The sequence below is a fragment of the Micrasema longulum genome, unplaced genomic scaffold, assembly GCF_059751315.1.
Source record: "Micrasema longulum isolate JH-2025_06_02 unplaced genomic scaffold, ASM5975131v1 h1tg000898l, whole genome shotgun sequence".
NCBI lineage: Eukaryota > Metazoa > Arthropoda > Insecta > Trichoptera > Brachycentridae > Micrasema > Micrasema longulum.
Window position 1 is genome coordinate 515522 of NW_028278089.1, and position 12500 is coordinate 528021.

General features: G+C 30.1%; 1 protein-coding gene across 3 annotated transcripts in view; it reads left to right on the top strand.

Moving 5' to 3' along the window:
- LOC148278294 (zwei Ig domain protein zig-8-like) overlaps positions 1 to 12500 on the top strand; it is a 144665-nt gene that overhangs the window by 8631 nt on the left and 123534 nt on the right. The window lies entirely within an intron of this gene.

Sequence of the window (12500 nt, forward strand, 5' to 3'; positions counted from 1 at the left end):
CACATCGTTTGATATTTTTGAAAAAAATTATAGTTGAAAACGATGTTTTCTCATTTTGATTTTTGTACTTTATTTGACAATTAAATGAACAAATTTTTATTAAAGACGCCGCGCATGAATACTCAAATACGAAGTCGTATGAAAACAAATGACTTAAGAGTTTCGTAATATTCCTAAAGTTTGAATAAATTACTGTGAAAAGATAATGACAAAAGTTGTGTTGATGCATTTATTATTAAGCTAATTTTATCTGGGATTATAATAAGGTTTTTTATATATTGTGTATAACAGGCACACAAAACATGACAAGACAGGCATTTTTGCGTGTGTTTACCTTAGTCCATAAATTTCAAAGAAATTCAAAATTTTCTATTTTAGATTGATATTAATCTAACTTTAGGTAAAACATTAAGTACTATTGTTTGTATTAAAACGATGCGAAATGATATTCTTCTATCTGAACATTAAAAACTTAACTAATTCTTGTGAAAAAAAAGTGCGTGGTTTGTACTCAAGAAATTATTTGAATGATTTATATGTTTTTTTTTGTCAATACTCAATAAATTCTTACAGGTTTATTTGGTTATCAACTGATGATAAATTAAAAAAACTCAAACGTGTATTAGTGTCATACAAAATAGTAACTTTAGTTTTCCCTTTTTCGTATCCAATCGCAGCGCTTCTTGATCACTTTTGTCACATGAAGGTAAAATAAACAATCTTACACTTCATGTGCCAGTCCTAGCGATAAGAAATTTTCTACTGTAAAATATATATAGAAAATATTTCAGGTCACCTACGAGTATGTCGGGAACTGAACCCAAAACCTCTTGCATGATAGGCAGAAAACGCGTGGATTATTTGATCACGAGATCTATAGTATACATTTATTCGAAAAAATTAGGTTAATTTTTTAGTAACATATTTAAAACTTGGTTTAAATATTACTATAAAAATGACGGGAATTCGGTTCCAAATAAACAATCTTGCCAGCTGTTAAACTAAAATAAACTTTTATGCTATGCCAATTAGCAATATAAGAAGAAAAACAAGAGATGTTCTTAGGAATATCAGTTATTTGAAAATAAATTCGTTTTTTTTATATTTCGATTGTTACTTTGTGTATTCTTTACTTTGTGATTACTTTTTGTAATCTTTATTTTTGTGTATTATTTGAATGAATACCAGGGCTTGAAAGGTTAATTGATATTTGATTATGTACAAATTGCACTTTTTCCTACTGGCTGTATGTTCTATTTACTAGGAGTCAGACCCCCTAGTCCTCAATCTATACGTCGTACTAGGAGATATGTTATTTGGTTTCTGTTTTACGGCTGGTTGCTACCCGACGCTAAGACATTGAAAGCATCCACCACATACCAGAATAACCCGTTTTAAAGACTACATGTCATTCTTTGGATTCACTCATACAAGCAAGCAATTTTTTTTTCTTAACGAATTGGTTTTATTTCGTCCTTTACTAACCAAATTCAGGAAAGAAAAGCGCGACAAAATATTTTTTTTTATTTTTATTTATTAATAAAACATATAAGACATGAATATCATGATATTATATTCCCAGGAGTTGTACGAGAAAACTCATTTGGGACGGTACATAAAAAAAATAGTACATTTCTTGTAACAATACAAAGTATACATTTAAACAATAAAAATTTTAACAAATTTTAACAATCTATGAACTTAATATTAAAAAAGGAAAGAAAACATTTAAACAATCTGTGAACTTAATATTAAAGAAGAAAATAAAAACATTCAAACAATCTGTGAACTTAATATTAAAAAAGAAAAGAAAAACATTTAAACATTCTGTGAAATTAATATTAAAAAAGAAAATAAAAACATTAAAACATTCTGTGAACTTAACATTAAAAAAAGAAAAGAAAAACATTTAAACCTAAAACACAATATATAGACTATTCACAGAAACTGAGCTAAAAACTATCACTTTCAAAAAGATTCAAGAAATAGGTCTTCATTTCTGGTCTTTGAGATTTACCACTCGACATTTCATTTTTAAGGTCATCAGGCAGTTTATTAAATTGTATACGACCAATGTATTCCAGAGACCTTTTGCCGAACTTCGTGGAACAAAATTTAGAAATGTGAAGATTTTTTGCATGTCGTGTATTATAGTTGTGAATTTCATGATTAAATGTAAGTTTTAAATTTGTGTGAGCAGAAAAGTTTATGATGTTTGAAATAGTGTTAGTGATGTCATACAGTGCCATTACCTTGAAAGGAAGTATTTTTGTGTTACGATAAATATCCTTGACATGGGAATCCCATTTCAAACCAAGAATGCTTCTCAGAGCTCGGTTTTGAAGAACTTGAATCTCAGAAATCTGGTTTTTGTTAGCGAAACCCCAAATACAGCATAAATAGGATAGGTGAGAATGTATCATAGCGTAATAGACGGCAAACAAAACAGAGTGAGGAAGCAGACCACGAACATTACAACTTTACATTACAACTTACATTTACAACTTCCAATGTCCCTTTAACTGTCGCTCTAAAACCACCCCTCATCGTCTATAATATAGGGATAAAAGGAAATATAAATAAAACAGATAAATAAATCCTTCACCCATTTCAAATCCCCTTATGTCGATAGTGATAGGAAACGTGAGTTACTACTCTCTGGAGCACCAGAACGCCCCCAGATTACACTTAAGGCCAGTCATCGGCAGCGCACCCAAAAGCAGCAGACTTACCCAAAGAGTACTGGTTGCAAACCGACTTTTGCCACCACTTATACCTACTCAAACTGTAATTATTGAAGAATTTGACCTCATCAAGCGAAAGCAATAAAAAATATGTATATTCCGTGCTCAGGGAAGTTCTCAGCAAATGTCCACTGACAGGAGCACCCGCAATCAAAAATCTCAGGCCTCAGACACGTCCGGTGACTCCTGTTTAGTAAAGGAATTATTACTCTCACCTTCCCTTAGATCGGGACAAAGACGGCACAGACATGAGTTCCACACCTCGACCAGCATGGATCCATTGTCTATGTCTATGTGACCCGAGAGAAGATTTGTGCCCCTTCCACCTTTTTTGCCGTATTGATGCATATCATCTACGCCATCACTTCTAATGAAGTCATTTTCCGTAGCCCTAGGCAAAGGATCGCTTCATACCCCGCAACACTAAGTCCTTGTCCAAACTTAGCCACCTGCACACTCCGGTCTACTGAAATAAAAGGTGCCCACCTCCGCGATATGGACGCGCTGAATAAAAAATACTCCTGTGAGAACTGTGAACGTGACTCAGTCCCCCAGGAGCCGGGTTAATGGTCTCATATAAGTATAACAGGGAAAAATATGCCCACAAACCATTGCCTAAAATCGAGGACAATCGGCACTTATTACCATGTCTGATAAAATACGGAATATCATAAATGTGAGTTTCTACAGTTTAAATGTTATACTAAAAATACTAATAATTAAAAATTAAATAAACGAAATAGTTTAAGACGTCACTCTATATTATGTACTCAAAAGTTGCTTTTTCCTTTTACGTAATGGGAAACGTTAATGTAAAGAAATTTTTTGAACACTTGTAAAAACAACATCAAATTTTAATAAGTATGAATGTATTATTGTTTGTGTTTTTTCTTTATATTTCCCATGTTTTTTTTTTTTCCTCATGTACTCGTATTTAAAATTATATGAACTCATATAATAAACAATTACAACAGTGTAAGTCACTCTCCAAGCACAAGAGTTAGTCTCTTTTGGATAGTTACAGTGATAGTAGTAGTTGCGTGGATGGCTTGGAGTATTCGGTATTTTTATTTATTTTTTTTATTACCTCCATGGAAAACGCAAATGTCAACAATTATTCTTTTCTCACTTAAAATTCTTATTTATTTATTTTTTTTGTCACATTTCATGTTTATATCTTTTTGATTTATGAAAACTTAATAGGTCTTTTTATGTTAAAAAAATGTTGTTTTTAATACTTATTTTGTATGACTGTATGATTTCTGAATAAAATAAAATACAATAACATTTACAAGATGTGTAAAAGTAGATATGTATAGAATTAAACAAAAAACATGTACGAGTACCTTTTATGAAATTTATTAATAAAAACATAAAAAAATTTTTGTTTTTAATTAATAATTATAATAATAATAAACCAAAAATATATATTTTAGTTTTTAATGAAAGAAAGACAAATTGAGAAACCTATGAATAACATAATACTATCTTGTCCAATTAAACTGTCAAGGAAAATTTATTTGAAACGATTAAGATCGGATATATTATTTCGGATAAATTTAAATAAATTATTTGAAATCCTCTTATTATTTTAGTAAATGTTTTTGCGAACGTAATTCATTTGGCACACGCACAACACTGATAACAGTTTTGGTCCATTTTCCAAGTGGATAAAGAATAGAGCTGGGTGTGTGAAATAGAACCAGAATCAAAGTTGAGTGGCTCGATGCCTCTAATCTAAAAATCCAGAAAAAAAAATTCGAGTAGAGATAAGTTCGTTTTGTAGTCTAGGGGTTGTCGCGTTCAACTAGCATGCTAATGCCTAAGGTTTAGATCTTGCAGAGTTGACGTGAAATATTTTTTTTACATTGCAATATTTCACTTGCAGCCTTCTATACAGTTTGCCAAACTCTCAGTAAAATACGCAATGAAACCAGAGGAGATAAATTAAATTAAAATCGCGGATATTTGCATTCAAAATATTCAATAATAAGTCGTTTATTGAAAAAAATAATGTTTTTTTAGTTTAAGCGAAACCGAAAAAAAACTCTTTTTAAATGGGTTTTGGGCATGTAAAAAAGGTGTTTTTACTGCAATATTTCACTGCCTCTAGACTAGAACCAGAGGCATAAGACTGATCACCTTAACTTCATGTTACAGATGATCGATATACACTGCGAATTGATGTTGCACCCTTCGAAGTTCAAATAGGTGTATTACGAAAACAATTATTTCATTTAAAAATTCAAAATGAAATACCTACAAATAACTTATATATTATGATATAAAAAAAAAGAATTTTAATTGGTAGTTTAATTCGAATAGAAAATATGAATGATGCGTCAAAATAATTATGGTATGGTTTGGTTTTTAAAAAACCACTTTATCTACTGATCTACGTCAAATAACTTTTTATGGGCTTGGGTACTAGTAATTGAGTTTGTCAATCAAAACCTTCATCAAGCTTAATGTTTGTAATTAAAAGGGTGCTTAGAATAACGATTTTTAGGTTGAATGAAAAATCAAATTATAAGGGGAGCTTTAAACTAAGCAATCGTTATCAGCCTAGAAAAGAGCTCTTAGTTTTGAAACATTCAAGAGGTGTTATTTTGAACAGTCTGGTTATGAGTGAGTTTTCAGAATAACAGTCTCGTGGTGTAATAGTCAGCGCTTTTGCCTACCATGCAAGAGGTCTTGGGTTCGATTCCCGACACGGTTGATATGAAATATTTATTTAATATGATTTATTTAAACTATAATATTATATATTACTTACGTCTCATCAATGTAAAAATTTTTAAGCATGCCAAACATTATGTTTACGCCGATGACACGGCACTTGTAATTTTTCACAGACATTCATCTATTGCGGAAAGTCAATTATAAGAATACTACAATTCTTTTCTTAAATAGTTGCATGATATGGGTCTTATAATAAATGCGAAAAATACTAAAATTTTGCACGTTAGATCCCCTCATGTACCAGCACTAAATCAAATTAATATAGTATCTCATAGTTTCAACTGTCTTCACATTGGTATTGTAATATTATGTAACTGTTGGTGTAGTTAATGAATGTGTGGGCATAACTTTTGATATTTTTTTTAAATGAGATAAACATATTACCAAATTATGTCAAAGATTAAGGACAGTTATTTGCAGCATGTTAAGAATGAAATATTTTGTACCAATAAAAACATTAAGACTTTTTTATCAATCATTAGCGGAATCAATAATTAGGTACGGTATTACCAGTTGGGGCCTTTCTTGTAAAACCAACATTAAAAAAATTCAATCTTTACAAAATTCGGCTCTTAAATAAATAAACAGATCAGCTAGAATTGATAAGGAAGAGATACCCGAATTTTTAAAAAAGCAAGGGTGCCTGTCCGTAAATGCAATTCTATGGCTCAAATTTGTGACAAGATATATATTTGATAGTAACTACCAGAAAAGGTATATACATACACACAATACGAGGTTAGCACAACGTGAAAGCTTGTCAGTACCGAGAGATGTTAACAAGTATAGCCAAAGAACACTTCATTATAGAATTGCTAATTTTTTTAATACAATTCCTAAGCAGATCCTTAGAGAAAATGTTGATAAAACTTTTAAGGAAAAAAAATAAAAATAGCTCATATGTAACGAGGCTTTATATTGATTATCATTTTATGTTTACAATCATCTTTTTTATTTTTTGTATATATATTATGTGTAAAAATACGTATGCTTTTAGTTCTTAATATGTTTATATTACTTTTTAGAATTATATAATTTCTCTAACGTTTTTCTTTGTAAAGGAAAAATAAGAAATCTGCTGACAAGCCGGTTTCGCGGTTTAGTGGGTTTCATTATTTTTCCTTTTATATTTTTTCTGTTCATGTTTTACCTTCTTAAATAAAAAAAAAATTTTTTTTTTTTTTTTTTTAATTGTCCCTGGACTGGTACCTGAAGCGTAAAACTGATCATTTTAACTTGATGTAACAAAACAACCAGTCAATACAAGTCATAAGCCTTCACTTACTCTCTAGGAGGTTAAATACAGGTCTTTGCGAGCAAACAATTGGACACACTAAAAATATGGTTGATGAAATCAACTGTTACAAGAAAAAGTAGAAAAACTGAAAAATACTTTTAGGAGTTGCCTTGTACATGTAGGTCTTCGTTCAAGGCGCACGGGAGGAATTCGGTAATGTATTTTGACGTTGCCTGAGTTTCGTCGAAAATTGCCGCCTCAAAATTAAAAAAATATTAAATAACCTACGTTCGTGAATATGTACTTAACCGGAAAGTGTCACAACACACTATCTCATTTTTTTCCGTACGCCTTGGACGTAGAACCTACTGCAAGTGAAATTTAATAAAATGCTTGACAAAAAAGTTAATGCTACAAATATTAATTCTACTAATTGACTTAATTAAATATTTAAATATTTCTTTTTTTCTCTTTCTTTCCATCTTCCTTTCCCACGTTTCATCATCGTGATATCTTTTCCGCACAAAACGGTGCAAAAGGCACCGCATTGGTACGCCAACTGAAAAGTATCTTGAAAAAATTGACACATGAAAGTAAGATGATCAGTCTAACGCTTCAGGTGTCAGTCCAGGGTCTATAGTGAAATATTATGGTCTAAAAACACCTTTAAAAAAAAAACACTTTTTTTCAACTATATTATGAAAATCCCTCTTCTTCACTCCTCTACTTTATTTCCTCATCCCTTAGCCTTCTTACGAGCTCTTTTTTTTCTCATGTCTTACATAATATATTATTTTTCTCTTTACTGTGTAACATGTTATTTCATTATACTTGTGAAAAACTTAAACTGGATGTATAACTATTTTTAATATTTTGTGTTCTTATATAACAACTGTTGTTCTTCCTTAATAAATAAAAAAAAAGTCATATCAATTAGGAAGGAAATTAAACACGAAAATTTTTGAGTGGTAGGCAAAACGCGCTGACTTCATGATATTTACATATTCACTGTATTGCATAGTTCTAACATACCTTTATACCTCGGCGAAAAATTTCAAATTTATCAGGCTACTAATTAATATCTACTATTCTGGTACAACCTCGCTTAAAACTCTTTTTGCCTTTTATTATATTTAAAACTAGTTTAATTCCTGGTTATATTAAAAATGAGGGTCTACTTTTGAATCTTGACCAAACACGTTTTTACGAATGTGTATTGTATTCCTATTTCTTTTACACAAGAGTTATTTATAACTTCTTTTCCGGAGGTCATCTCTGGTGGTCATCTACTTATATACGCTAATAATTCATTGTTTTAATGCAGTTACGTAAAATCGTTTGAATTTATCTTATTCGAATAATACAATACCTTAAAATTCTGATTGTAAGATATTGTTTAGATATACCTGGCGATTTCTCCAAATGGTACTTTTCTTAACTGAACCTTGTATTATTCCATCCATTCAATAAAAAAGATACACTTCATAACCCGAGATAGTGGTTCCAGAAGGACACATAAGAATAAGATTCTTAACTTAGTACGTCGTGACTACGAAAATTTATTACTAAATGTAATCTAGAATATTATTATAAATATTTATCTAAATGTTATTAAATATTTTTATATAACCACTTCACGAATTTTCTATGTCTACCGGTTTTGAGACATACCCGTCTCTTTGTCAGGACTCCAATCATGCAAAACCCACTATACACCTTCACCATAGTTGCACAAAAATATGAAACCAATACGACATGCATTTTAATAAGCACATGCACTGATTAGAACAAACATGCACTGATTATATTTCTAAAATATTGCATGTTGTTTGAAAAATAGTTAAAAAAAGGTAGAGGGGGGGAGCTAAGTCGGTTAAGGGTGAAAAATCGTATAAAGGACTTTATTGAAAGGTTGTTTGATTATTGATCGAAGGAACATTCTTTTTTAAAGCTGCCCTGATGTGAAATATTTCCATATTATTTACTTTTACCCCTTTATTATTTGTATGTAAGATTTGAATTCATCAAGGTTCTAGAGACGGGTACGTCTAGAAACCGGTAGACATAGAAAAGTCGGTAAGTGGTTATATACAAATATTTAATAATATTTAGTAGAATATTACAGATTATAAGTACAGTTAACAAAAAGAGTCTAGTCATCTTGTCATCTTCAAAAATTAACCAAATCAACAAATACAATCTTCGACGCTGTTTTTATTGATGGCTGGAGGACAATTCAATTACCTATAACAAAGTGCCATTGAACACTTCAGAGCACATGACATTTTTTCTGCCATAAGACGCATTGGACCATAAGACGCTTCCCAATTTTCAGTTTTATTTTCAAAGTAAAAAATGCGTCTTATGGTCCAAAAAATACAATTATTCTAAAAGTTGCCTCTAATTACCGATCTGCAATTCCAGTTTCTTCCCTTTCTCATATAGTGCTCTTGCGGTTTGACTGGGAATCGTCTCCCATCCACTATCAAAGATGTTTCTACAGTAACTCTGTTTAAATCACGTCTGTTCAAACATGTCCTTTCTTTTTATTTTATTTATTTTATTTTATTTTATTTTATTTTATTTTATTTTATTTTATTTTATTTTATTTTATTTTATTTTATTTTATTTTATTTTATTTTATTTTATTTTATTTTATTTTATTTTATTTTATTTTATTTTATTTTATTTTATTTTATTTTATTTTATTTTATTTTATTTTATTTTATTTTATTTTATTTTATTTTATTTTATTTTATTTTATTTTATTTTATTTTATTTTATTTTATTTTATTTTATTTTATTTTATTTTATTTTATTTTATTTTATTTTATTTTATTTTATTTTATTTTATATTATTTTATTTTATTTTATTTTATTATTTTTTTATTTTTTTTATTTTTTTTATTTTATTTTATTAGAGAGATCAACAGTTCTACATACATATTTTTAGTAAACAAACAGATATAGTGTATAAACTCAGAACTAATCACAAATTTCCACATAGTATACAAAGTTAGTAAAGAAAATATATTACATATCAAATAAATACACACAATTTATACATATAAAAATGTTATTTTCATGTACTCAATAATCAAAGAATTTTTAAATATAAATTTTAAGAACATTAAGTTACTGTAAATTGGGCGGGATAAGGACAAAAATGCTTGAAGAGAGAATAAGGAGGGGAAGGGAGATGTACATATTTATTATTAAAATGTCTAATAACTAAGTTACATAATACATTTTAAGTGTAAATTTTAAATATGAGAGAGTGATGTTTGTGTAATCTATATTTTTAAATTTTCTATTGTACATTGAAAAAGGCCTACGAAAAAAAGCATTTTTAAAATACGATGTTTTACTTATTGGTACATGAAACAGGTGGTACCGTCTGCAAATCCTGGCTGGCACATGTATTGTTATTAAACCAAGCAGCTCTGTTCAGTCAACCATTCCTGTCATCATTTTGTAAAGTAGTAGTTGCTCTTCCTTAATTTATCTTCTTTTCCCTTTTCCAGTGATAATTTAAGGTAATCGATATTCAAATATTGTTATTTACTGATATATTTTTGTAAACTTTTACCAGCCAATGAGAAAATCCAGCCAGTCTGCGAGCATTAAGTCATACTCAAACATCATTTAAATAAAACTTTAATTTTATTGGTTGGTTGGAAAAAAAATCCGTTTGGTAATAAGCAGGCTCATGTTAATTGAATATTAGTTATTTTTATTTTTTTAAATTGCAAAACTAACAATATAACGAGAATATCGTTTAATACAATATGTATTGCTTACCTATTTTTATATGTAGAATAAATATAAAACAAAGGAGAATTTGTTCCACAATAAATTATTTATCACCGAAAAAGTTCCTTTATAAAGAGGCATAAAAAGTTGTATATTTTTTTCAGGTCAGCCTCAGACTAAAATAATATCTGATTCCGTTTTTTGCTCGTGTAAAACTATCTCTACGCTGTGTAACGCCGGCCCAGGTTTTAATGCTCGGTCCGGACCGGAATTCTAATTGGTCGGGAATGCTAATGGAACAAAAAAATTGTCAAAGAGTTTTCCAAACAAAACAACGCTCGTTAAAAGGTGAAATAACAAAACTCGGCTCAAATCTAGCTCATTCAATCGTGGGTGGGTACCTAAAATAAAATTAAGAACTAAAGAATAATTAAAATCTTTCGTTTGGAACTCATTAAGTTAACCATGATAGAATTGTGATTAAATTTATGATCATTTCATGGTCATGCATACCTAGTGGTGCATAAAACATTGCATCGACACTTCGATTGCATAGAACATATATTATTATTAATACGCAAAGCTTTGATAATATTCAATATCATTTTGCTGTTGAAATGTATATTTTTTAGATGATCCCGTGTATGTGGAATTTGTTCCGAACTTTCGGCTACCATTGCAAGAGCTATCTTCAGGATAAACTGTGTATTTTGTAAAAAAGCATTGGCACATTGCGTGCCATTTTTGTAATGTGTAGTTGCGTTAACCATACTGAGTTTAATTTTAGCCCGCCGCCTTTGTTTATGTTATTTGGGTGTTTGTGTATTTCAATTGCCTCTTTTATTATTCATTCACTGTAATTTCTAGGTTTATGCAAAATCTTTTTTTCGAAGTCAAAAAGATGTCCCGTGTCTATAAAGTGTTCCGCTTTTGCAGGTTTTTTAGTGTGTTACAGTTTACACGCTCTTTTGTTCATCATTCCTTTTTTTTCCTGTGAGTTCTATTTGTCCAATAAAAAAGTGATACATGATCATACTTTTTTAAAATTAAAAGTGAAACGGATGTCTTGATTCTGGAGACGCTCCTCATTTTATACCTGTAATGTTTAAGCCCTCAGGGCGTATATAATAAATAATATTAAATATTTGACTATTTTGGGCCCTAGTAAGGTGGCGTGATTAGCAGACGTAGAACAGAATTGATAAAACTGCTGATACAACGTCCTTAGATAACTGACATACACAGGCGTCAAATAATTTTCCCAGAAATCTAGAGCGTCGATCAAAGTAAGCAACTAAGCATTTTGTTTACCATAATACATTATATTGTTCAAGACCAACTCAAAGAATATTCATTCATAAAAACTAAATCGAACGACAAATCTAGTGCAATTAACTGGAGTACATCAGTTTTATTTCCACCATGGAGACGTCATGAACAAAACACGACACTCAAAAGTACCACGGGGCGTGGTAAAATAGTGCAGTTCAGCTTGGTTATTGCCATTACCCTCGAAGTACATAGCGAAATTATGTGTTTTATTCAATATGTAATTAATACACATCGAACATCTACCTGGTTTATTCTGTTATCCCCAACTGATAAAGTAGCTTCCCAAGCATCATAATAATTTCCATAACCGCACCCATTGGTGCACACGGCACCACATTGAAATACAATTAAGTATATCTTCATCATTTTCGTTACATAAAAGGTAAGGTAGTCACTCCTTAGTTTTAAGTGCAAGAATAAAAAAATGTTGTAGTGCAAATCAAAATTTAAAAACTATATTACACACCTTTCCTGCCAGGAATCAAAACTCGTGACCTCAAACATAGCAGGTAAACGTGCTAACCACTACAATATGTGTAGGACCTATCTGCACTCAATTTTTTTTCAGGTTTTTACCCGAGAGTAGTCATCGAGTCGAAAACATTCATCCCTTTTCTGGTTCTATAGCACAAACAGAATTGTATTTTTAAAAACTTTTTAAAAATATATTTTGAACCCCTGTATTTAGTAGC